We start from the raw sequence: 10,614 nt of genomic DNA, 5'->3' as shown, positions 1-10,614 counted from the left end.
AACTTCACCTACAACAATATGCAGTCAAAGCATTTCCTTCCTGATGCCAAAATGCTCAGGAATTAATGGATTAGATGCTCTAGAACAGAATCAAATTGAGGTGTGCTTAAATCATGAGATGTTCTCCTAATATAAAAACATTTCTTCCTCATTATTCTATGTATAAGTGTAACTTGCAGCCCCCTCCCCATCCGTGTTTAAACACATGGGAACTCACAATATCTTTATTTAAACAAAATTATGGTGGGAAATCCTTCATTCCCCAAATCTGGCCTAAAAAGTTAATCTAAGTAAAATAAAAGGTGAACTCGTTCCCTTTCTCCCATAATTGTTTGAACTCCTCCATTTTTATGAACATGAACAGGCTTTGACTGATATTTGCATTTTGATGAAGTGAATCCAGTATCTATGTGGCAATTTAATTATGACATATATTAAGACAAAGTTAATTTTATTGAAATTTTATGCATTCATATCCACAGACTTGCATGTGATTCCTGAGGATTGGTATAGGTTTGAGAGAACTGGGTCTCCTCAGTCAGACACGGGGAATGAGAATGAGGTGGGTTTGCAATGCAATTTTATCAACAATATATTTTGGAGAGTTGTTTGTTCAGTAAGAATTTGGACACCTCTTGAGATACCATAACCAAATTTTTCATGATGGTTTCTGAGATCAAGTAGTAGGTTCTCATCTGTGTTTTGATGTAGCAGGTTCTCATCTGTGTTTTGATGCAACTGGATGCCATTTTGAATCAAGCTATATTAAAGAAATCTCTTATAGAGGTGATTGATAGAAACCAACCCAAAGTGAATGTTTCTGGGGAGCCTCATCGTCCTGTTAAGGCATGCTTACCAGTGAGTGCACTAGAGGGCAACGTTGGTGTCAGGGATCTGTTGGCTGAGAAGGGGGGAGAGATCGAAATGTACAGGGAGCCGCCTCCTTTAATGAGCAGCTGCACTTCGTCAGAAAGAGAAGAGGAGGGGCTGTCAGGAAACATGGAAACAGAGAGAAAGGAACAGGCTCCAACGCTTCGGTTTTTACGTAGGGAGAGGAGGAAAGGGGGGTGGGGCTCAGGAAGTTTCTATGCTGGAAAGGGAAAAGCCACAAGCCACTTCCGGCAACTGATAGAGACTGAGGAAGACATGCTGGGGCTGTTGTCGCCTGGTCACGCAATATAAACCTCTCCTAGTTTTATGAAGAAATATCTCTCCTAGTTTTATGAAGAAATATCTCTCCTAGTTTTATGAAGAAATATCAACAACCTCAGATATGCAGATGACACAACCTTGATGGCAGAAAGTGAGGAGGAATTAAAGAACCTTTTAATGAGGGTGAAAGAGGAGAGCGCAAAATATGGTCTGAGGCTCAACATCAAAAAAACAAAGATCATGGCCACTGGTCCCATCACCTCCTGGCAAATAGAAGGGGAAGAAATGGAGGCAGTGAGAGATTTTACTTTCTTGGGCTCCATGATCACTGCAGATGGTGACAGCAGCCACGAAATTAAAAGATGCCTGCTTCTTGGGAGAAGGGCAATGACAGGCCTAGACAGCATCTTGAGAAGTAGAGACGTCACCTTGCCAACAAAGGTCCATATAGTTAAAGCCATGGTTTTCCCAGTAGTGATGTATGGAAGTGAGAGCTGGACCATAAAGAAGGCTGATCGCCGAAGAATTGATGCCTTTGAATTATGGTGCTGGAGAAGACTCTTGAGAGTCCCATGGACTGCAAGAAGATCAAACGCATCCATTCTTAATGAAATCAGCCCTGAGTGCTCACTGGAAGGACAGATCATGAAGCTGAGGCTCCAGTACTTTGGCCACATCATGAGAAGAGAAGACCCTGATGCTGGGAAAGATGGAGGGCACAAGGAGAAGGGGACGACAGAGGACGAGATGGCTGGATAGTGTTTTCATGAGTTTACCAGCATGAGTTTGACCAAACTGCGGGAGGTAGTGGAGGACAGAGGTGCCTGGCGTGCTCTGGTCCATGGGGTCACGAAGAGTCGGACATGACTAAACGACTAAACAACAACAAAGTTTTATGCATAGCTTCCAACTTTTCCCTTATCTTGCGAGGAATCCTATTCACAATAAGGGAATTTCCCTTTAAAAAAGGGAAACATTGATAGGTATGGCTTTATGTTCAGCTGAAATCAGTCCTAATCCTGCTAGGCATTCCTGCGATGTAGAAGGGTACAGATAACCTATCCTTTTCAACATCCGATCCAACAGTTGAAGGTAAAGTGAGAGTAATGGAGAGCACTACACATAAATTGGGGTAAAGATATTGAATATTACACTTATGAATAAGCTGAATGGCTGCCCAAGCTGTGTTTTTACCTTGAGGTTGGTTATATAACATCAATATACCTCTTGATCTCCATCAGCAACTCTGCAGAATCAATGCCTCCCCTCTAATGAGGGCGTCACTGTTTAGGAATATTTTATCCCTGCTACAAGTCCTTTCCTTTTGAGTGATTTGGAGGTGTGCGTGTTCACAAAGGAGGCAAATGTGTCCTCCGCATGGATCACTTCCAAACACCCAGTGCTTCTTGCCCAAATCTGCTTAGGTTCATGGGAGCCTAAATGCACAATACTAACTGTGTTGTCCCTCCTTGGATGTGTTCATGTAGCTAACAAGAATACCATGCAGTCTGGCACAGATAAAATGTCACCAAGGCAACCACCAATTGAAGCTGTAATGAGTGGAGTCAGAAATCTTCTCAGAGCAAGCATATTTGCTTGTGAGATACACTGTTATTTTAACCCGGCAGTAGAAATGTGTGTGTAATAGGAAGATGCCAACTTCTCATAAATAGACTTAAATCTGCATTTAACTGCTAGTGGTCAACTTTGCCTCAGGTGATCACTAGCCAGTTAAGCATTGGGGGCTATGACAATGAAAGTAATGGGGTTTTCATCTTCCTTTCAGTAAGTACTAATGATGACAAGAACAGAAGCAACTGGAAATAACTGCATAATATCCACTGGAAATAGACCCTCGTTAATAATAAACTGCACCACATCTTTATTTGAGTTGCCTTTTCTCTTTTAAAGTAAAACTATTCCTGTGTGGATAATTCCTTCAAAACTCCATGCAAGGAGAAAAGAAAGATGTTGCAATGCAATCATATTTCAACAGCTGAATTACTAGTTTTGCAAGAAAATTGCCCGTAATGATCCACCATTTCCACAGTATAATTGTTTGGTCAATACTTTTCTCTCAAGAAAAATGTACAGTCCCTTTAGTGCTGCATACAGGAGCCTAGCACAATTGGAAATATAGATTAGTGGTTTATGCTTTTATGTTGTGGTAACAGCCCATGAAATCCAGCAAGACTAAAACTACAGCCTCAGTTTTCGTAACATAACACACTCAGGTGCGTTCCCTTTATCCACAAAAATTACTGTGTGGATATAATACTGGGCAGGAGGGGAGAAGGTCAGGGAGGTGGTTCATAAGCAGGTATTTATCTGCAGTGTTGCTAGATGATGAAGGTGGGTTGAGGCAATGGAGATCAGCCAGTATCTTGTGAATCCATTGCCACTCACTAGCTAGCAGCACCCTCTGACATAAGAAGCCATCATCAGCCACACACCTCTATGTGCTAGGCAAGTCACGCTGACTCAACTCACGGTCATCTCCAGATGATTTTCAGCAATAATACACTTCCCCTCTCAATCACCCCACAATGGTGGAGGACACGGGTGGCGCTGTGGTCTAAACCACTGAGCCTCTTGGGCTTGCTGATCAGAAGGTCAGCGGTTTGAATCCCCGCAACGGGCTGAGCTCCCATTGCACTATCTCAGTTTCTGCCAACCTAGCAATCTGAAAGCATGCCAGCGCAAGTAGATAAATAGGTACTGCTGCAGTGGGAAGGTAAAGGGTGCTCTGGTTTCCGTCATGGTGTTCCATTGCACCAGAAGTGGTTTAGTCATGCTGGCTACATGACCCAGAAAGCTGTCTGTGGACAAACGCTGGATCTCTCAGCATGAAAGCGAGATGGGCGCCGCAATCCCATAGTTGCCTTTGACTGAATTTAACCCTCCAGGGGTCCTTTACCTTTACCTTTGATCCCTACCTATATCAGCCATTGCTAAAGAAGAAGAAGGTGTTGAGGTTTGTGAGAAACTGCAGCTTTTGAAGTGGATAATTAGTGAGTTGGCAAGAAGCCAAGTTAAGGAAGAGTATGTGAGAAAGTCTGCTTGGTGATAGGGAAGCCTAGCAACAGGTGATGATTGGCTACAAGTTTTTCCCTTATAAGCAGCATGACACAGTAGTTTGGTGTTGGAGTTCAGAGGTTGGTGTGTAGAGTTTGAATCAAGTCTGTGTATATAGTAACTTGTACAAAGCTGTGCTATGTATATAATAAAAGCAAATACAAATCAAGTTACTGTTCAGCACGTTATGTTCCTGAGTCATCATCCTGGACTACATGGACTAAGCAGCCGGTAGCAGAGAGTTTTGGTTGAGATCCATCAACAGAAGGTATCACGGAAAAAGAAATAGCCAGCATCTTTGGCTTATGAATGCTTTGCAGTGCTGTGATTCTGTGTCTAATGCTATAATGTCATTTTGTGTTTTTATACTAGAAACGCTTGGTGGAAATGGGAAACCCAAAAGTAATGTAATGAATACGATCTACCAGGAAGTTGTGCTGTGGAAGACTCATTTAAATTCAGGAAAATTTCCCCACAGAGTATGTCAGGCAGATGGCAGATGTGGCAATTGGTTCCAGAACCAGTGTCCCACCCCTGGGAGCTAAGAGGGAGGGAAATTAGATTCCAAGGTATGAAGTATCTCCTGGTTTTGGGGTGAAGATAATGGTTTGGATGCAAGGCTGTCAGTGGAGTTTGATCATAAAGAAGTACATTTCTGGCTAAAAGCCTTGTGAATGCAAGTATTGAGGTGGCAGGGGTAAGCTGGCCAATGTAGTCAATTTCCTATACTGCCTTTGGTAGACAATCAAACAGGAAGGGTCAGGAAATCCCCAAAGATTGTGCTTTTGCCTCATCATATTTTATGAAAACTTCGACAGGGAGGCAGAAAGTGTGCCTGCCCTGGAGATCAAGAAATTACAGCACAGATCTAGTAAGTGCAGAATTTACAAGGAGTCATAAAAGCCTAGTAACAATAATGCACTCTGCTCCATGCCTCACCAAAGATGCCACTTGCCATTTCATTATGTGTTATATTTTCCCTTCAGGAATTGAATTTAGCACAGAAAGATGGCAGTTAATATGGGGGAGGTAATAACAGTAGATTGGATTGTGTGCAGAAGCCGTGCATTTGCAAGCTGCAAATAACTGCATTCTGAGGTCAACAAACATAGTATTTTAGTTGACATAATCACTGTGTTCTTCCCACTCGTGTTTTCTTGTTTGGTATTTGTGGAGGCGCTCACCTGCCATTTGATCCACCCACCTTCCTAGGAATTGGGTTTTTAAAAAAAAAAAAAATAGCTCTCCCCTTTCTACGAAAGGATAGGGAGGGCGGCTTACAAACCCGCTACTGTAATAAAACATGCAGTCAACAATAAAGTCAATATGCAAAAATATAAAAAGGAGCACTAAAATACAAATGAACAGCAGTTGAATAATGCAAAAACAAACAAAAATATATCCATTATTAGGGCTGCGTCCCTGCTCACCCCACTCACAAACTTTCCCTGCAATTCCCCCACATTCATCCCCTAGAGATTCCCCTTCCCACACCATGTGGTTACTAAGCTTGTTTTTCATGCTCCCAGCTCCATTATGAAGCCTATTCTCTCTTCTCTTCTGCAGCTCCACTTTGTACCCATTTTCAGCTTCGCCCCCATGTCTGTGCCTCCCCCCCATCCTTCTGGGCAACCTCTTGCATCTTCCTAACACACTGCAACCACTAAGCACCCTTCCCCTCTTTTGCCTAATTATGAAGCCACTCTCCCCTCGTATTCTCCAGACCATTTAATGCTCCTGCATTCATCTTCAACCTATTCCCGTGGTAAAGCGTGTTCTCCTTCATGGAGAGCACATGTTGTGGTGGGGGCTAACAAGACACCCCACTGTTGCTGGGCGGGTAAAGGAGTGTTGGCCACCATTTCGATTGGGCTCTTCTTGTTGTTGGGAAGATTTATATGTTGCCATTTTGTGACTGACAGCCATAGCCTATATATTCCCTGCACGCAGCGTTGAGCTTCCTCTTTTCGCTGTGCGCATCAGATCACCCACCCACTCTCCCTATATTTAGGGGTGTTAGCTTGACCTTGTTATGCCTGTCATGGGGTCATCTGCTCTTGGGGCAGGGGCCCGGTAGGAATTTTGTCCATTTGGCTGATTGGCTGGTGCCATTTAGTTTTTGCCTACTGCGTAGCAAATCATCACAACTTGTAAGGTTGCGGTTAGGCATTGGTTTTATGAATTGGTTGGTGGAGGGGTATGGATTGGCTGTGCCTGCCCCTCCAATGCTGCTGCTGCAAGGGTATTCCATTAAAGGAATCCAGGGGTTCACCATGCTTTTGTCCGAACCCCTATCAAGGGGCTAGTGCCATGCAAGAGCCCCTGGGAGCATCTGGGGAGAGGTGAGGGCATGGTACCCAGTTCCATCTCTCTCTCCAAAATGTTTTCCCTTTCTGACTTCACGGGTGTGCGAATGTCAGTCTGTCCCCATGTGGGGTCAGATAGTTGCAACCAATGCCTAATCAACCACTCACATTTTTTGTATTCTAATAAAGTTGTGGCCAAAATTATCCCAAAAACCTTAAACAAAAATTCTGTGCCAATTGTGTTTTATTTGGGGTGGCTTGGGGACCTCGACACGCAAGTAGTAGGGCAGACGAGCTGATAATGTTAAGAAACTAGCTAAGTGGATAAGAGCTTGGCCGAGCTCCCCAAGTAGGAAACTGTTGGAACTGAGGAGTCTGTTCTGAATCAGGCATTATGAGGCCATGCAAAACCCTTCTGGACCTTAAGGTCATCTCACTCAAACTCAGTGTCGTGACCCTGAAGTCCATCATCGATCCAGACAAAGTTTCAGACAGAGGAGGAAACTCCAAATCTCATCACTGAGCACCACCAGGGACCTCCTTAGCAACACCCTAAGCAGCCCCCAAGCCCCTGCCACTGATTGGCCTTGCATGTGCAGCCTGCCCATACCTGAGAGGCTGTTGTGGTCAGAGGAGGGTACGACCACATGACCATCCCCTCCCCTGCCTGCACCAGAAGATGGCGGCCTCTATTGACCCACCATGGCTGCAGAGAATTACAATTACAGAATTACAAGCCTGGTAGATGAAGGGAATGCAGTGGATGTAGCCTACCTTGATTTCAGCAAGGCATTTGACAAGGTGCCCCATGATATTCTTGTAAAGAAGCTGGTAAAATGCGATCTTGACTATGCTACCACTAAGTGGATTTGTAACTGGCTGACTGACCGAACCCAAAGGGTGCTCATCAATGGTTCCTCTTCATCCTGGAGAAGAGTGACTAGTGGGGTGCCACAGGGTTCTGTCTTGGGCCCGGTCTTATTCAACATCTTTATCAACGACTTGGATGATGGACTCAAGGGCATCCTGATCAGATTTGCAGATGACACCAAACTGGGAGGGGTGGCTAACACCCCAGAGGACAGGATCACACTTCAAAATGACCTTGACAGATTAGAGAACTGGGCCAAAACAAACAAGATGAATTTTAACAGGGAGAAATGTAAAGTATTGCACTTGGGCAAAAAAAAAGAGAGGCACGAATACAAGATGGGTGACACCTGGCTTGAGAGCACTACATGTGAAAAGGATCTAGGAGTCTTGGTTGACCACAAACTTGACATGAGCCAACAGTGTGACGCAGCAGCTAAAAAAGCCAATGCAATTCTGGGCTGCATCAATAGGAGTATAGCATTTAGATCAAGGGAAGTAATAGTGCCACTGTATTCTGCTCTGGTCAGACCTCACCTGGAGTACTGTGTCCAGTTCTGGGCACCACAGTTCAAGAAGGACACTGACAAACTGGAACGTGTCCAGAGGAGGGCAACCAAAATGGTCAAAGGCCTGGAAACGATGCCTTATGAGGAACGGCTAAGGGAGCTGGGCATGTTTAGCCTGGAGAAGAGGAGGTTAAGGGGTGATATGATAGCCATGTTCAAATATATAAAAGGATGTCACATAGAGGAGGGAGAAAGGTTGTTTTCTGCTGCTCCAGAGAAGCGGACACGGAGCAATGGATCCAAACTACAAGAAAGAAGATTCCACCTAAACATTAGGAAGAGCTGTTTGACAGTAAGAGCTGTTTGACAGTGGAATTTGCTGCCAAGGAGTGTGGTGGAGTCTCCTTCTTTGGAGGTCTTTAAGCAAAGGCTTGACAACCATATGTCAGGAGTGCTCTGATGGTGTTTCCTGCTTGGCAGGGGGTTGGACTCGATGGCCCTTGTGGTCTCTTCCAACTCTATGATTCTATGATTCTGTGATTCTATGAGAGAATGCCAGCATCTCCAATCCTTTCGCAAACCATTTGGGTGGGAGAGAGAGTAAAATGTTTTGGTCCTGCTGCCAGTGTTCCCTGCCTGAGTCTCCTGATGCCTTCAAGCTGCAACAATAATGTCTGAATTGGCCCCTGGCCTAAATGCATTGGTGGTGAGTGTCTGTTTTGATGTGTTCATGTTTCTTCAATACTTTCATTTTTGAATCCCTGCTGATGCTAAGGAATGGACTTAATTGCAATGTTTGCTTAAGGCGCAGCACTGTGAAATATCGAGGACTTTATGAAACTACCCCAGGAAGAATTGTTTCACATTTTGCACATTCTGTTCCTGATAAATATTATGGCAAGAACTCTTAGGGACAATCCTTAAACAGGCAGTTTGTTCTGACTTATCTCTAGAAAAGTGGCAGGATGCCAAGTCGAAACCTCATTTATTTTCACACTTGCGGCTTTGGCTGCAAGCAAAAGGTTTATTTCTGACATTTCTTCCAAAGGTCCAACTTCGTGAAGCCCAGGGAAAAGAAAGAAGATTGGACATGACCAAAAGTATTCAAGTTATTATCTAGTCAATTCAGGCCTTTATGTCTTGGGGCCTTTTCTTCCTTAAAGGGTAATCCACAGAAAGGAAAAACTGCAGAAATGAGTGGTAGATAGTCTGCTGTTGCCAAAGAAACAAATTTATTTGGTTTGTCTCTTGACTAGAGGTTATAACATCCATATATAACTTAATGTAATGTAAAGTTATATAGTGTATATTTAACCATCTTCGTGAAAGTGTCATACGGGCCTTTACAAATTTTAATCCGAGAAGCAAAATAGTAAATCCTCCAAGAATGTAATAGATAGATTGGCTTTGGAGGAGATCACACATGTGTCAAGTCACCAGGGCATCAATGCCCCACAACTTTATTTCTGTTCCTAATATTTAAGCATAAAGTGTGAGCCGTATTTTCAAAATTAAGCGATACAGCGCTGGATAGAGAAAATCTGGGCTTTGGTGCTAATGATTTGGCATGGAGGAGATCCATCATGTTGGTGAGGGCAGATTCAGTGGAACTTGGGTGGGGGCAGAAGGCAGATTGGATGGGAATCAAGGGCAAAATTGGAGGAAAGAAAGTCCAGTTAGTGGAAACATGCAAGAAAGCAGCATTCTCCAAGAGACTGGTGGCAAAAAGTAGGAGGACTGCAAGTTGGAGAGATGAATGATTTCAATATTCAGTGATTATTATCCCTTGACTTCAAAGACCCATTTTAGTGGGCAAATGGCCTTTTATTTTCCCATTTAACAGCTGTAAATTTGAAAAACCCTTTAACGCAGACTAAAAAACACCCTGCAATTCACATCTAGTGTGTTCCCTGCTTTAATGATCCTTTTGGTTTTCCTTGTGCTTATAGATCTGTGTCCTCAGCAGATGGTTTATCATTTTAAATTTGGAAGTTGGAGCTTTGGGGACATTTGGACTTGAAAGGAGTAAGAAACAAGATTCAGGCTCCACTTTTAAGTATGGAGGTCTGGCTGGAAGAAACATGGACCCTATTGGACTAGTGCTTCTCCGAGATTTGGTGTTTAATACCAAGGACTATCAAAAAAACCAGCAGAGAGGAACTGAGAGAGAATTAAGAGCCTCGGACGTGAGGTCTCCAGGCTGATAGTAGATTGATTGATGGACGTTTGTTGGGGATTGAAACCGGGAAAGGGGGGGTGGAGTTTGGGAATCCAAAGGGTGTATAATTATAATCTGTTTTGTTTTTACTTTTGTTATCTGTTTGAGAATTGAGGAAATCGTGGAAGGGAATTTAGGCCGACTTTAGAAAAAGGTTTTAAGAATAAGCACTGATGTATTACTATTGATGTTTATAAGGCAAAAGTGGTTTTTTAAAATGAACTAAATATAAAAAGGTTAAAAATTAGGGATAAGAACTTGTTGAACCAACAATTTGAATTGGAATACAAGAGGGGGAGGTGTGGGGAAGTCAGGGAAATATGTTATTGAAAATAAGGATTGTGAATTCTATGTGTTTTTAAACTTTTTTGTTTTTTGTTTTTTGATTTTTTAATGTATTACAATGAAAAATTTTAATAAATATTTTTTAAAATATATATATAATTTTAAAAATGACTTCCACTTGACTGCCTATAGAAATTTT

Source organism: Podarcis raffonei, chromosome 13 (genome assembly GCF_027172205.1).
Source record: "Podarcis raffonei isolate rPodRaf1 chromosome 13, rPodRaf1.pri, whole genome shotgun sequence".
NCBI lineage: Eukaryota > Metazoa > Chordata > Lepidosauria > Squamata > Lacertidae > Podarcis > Podarcis raffonei.
This window is presented reverse-complemented; position numbering follows the sequence as displayed.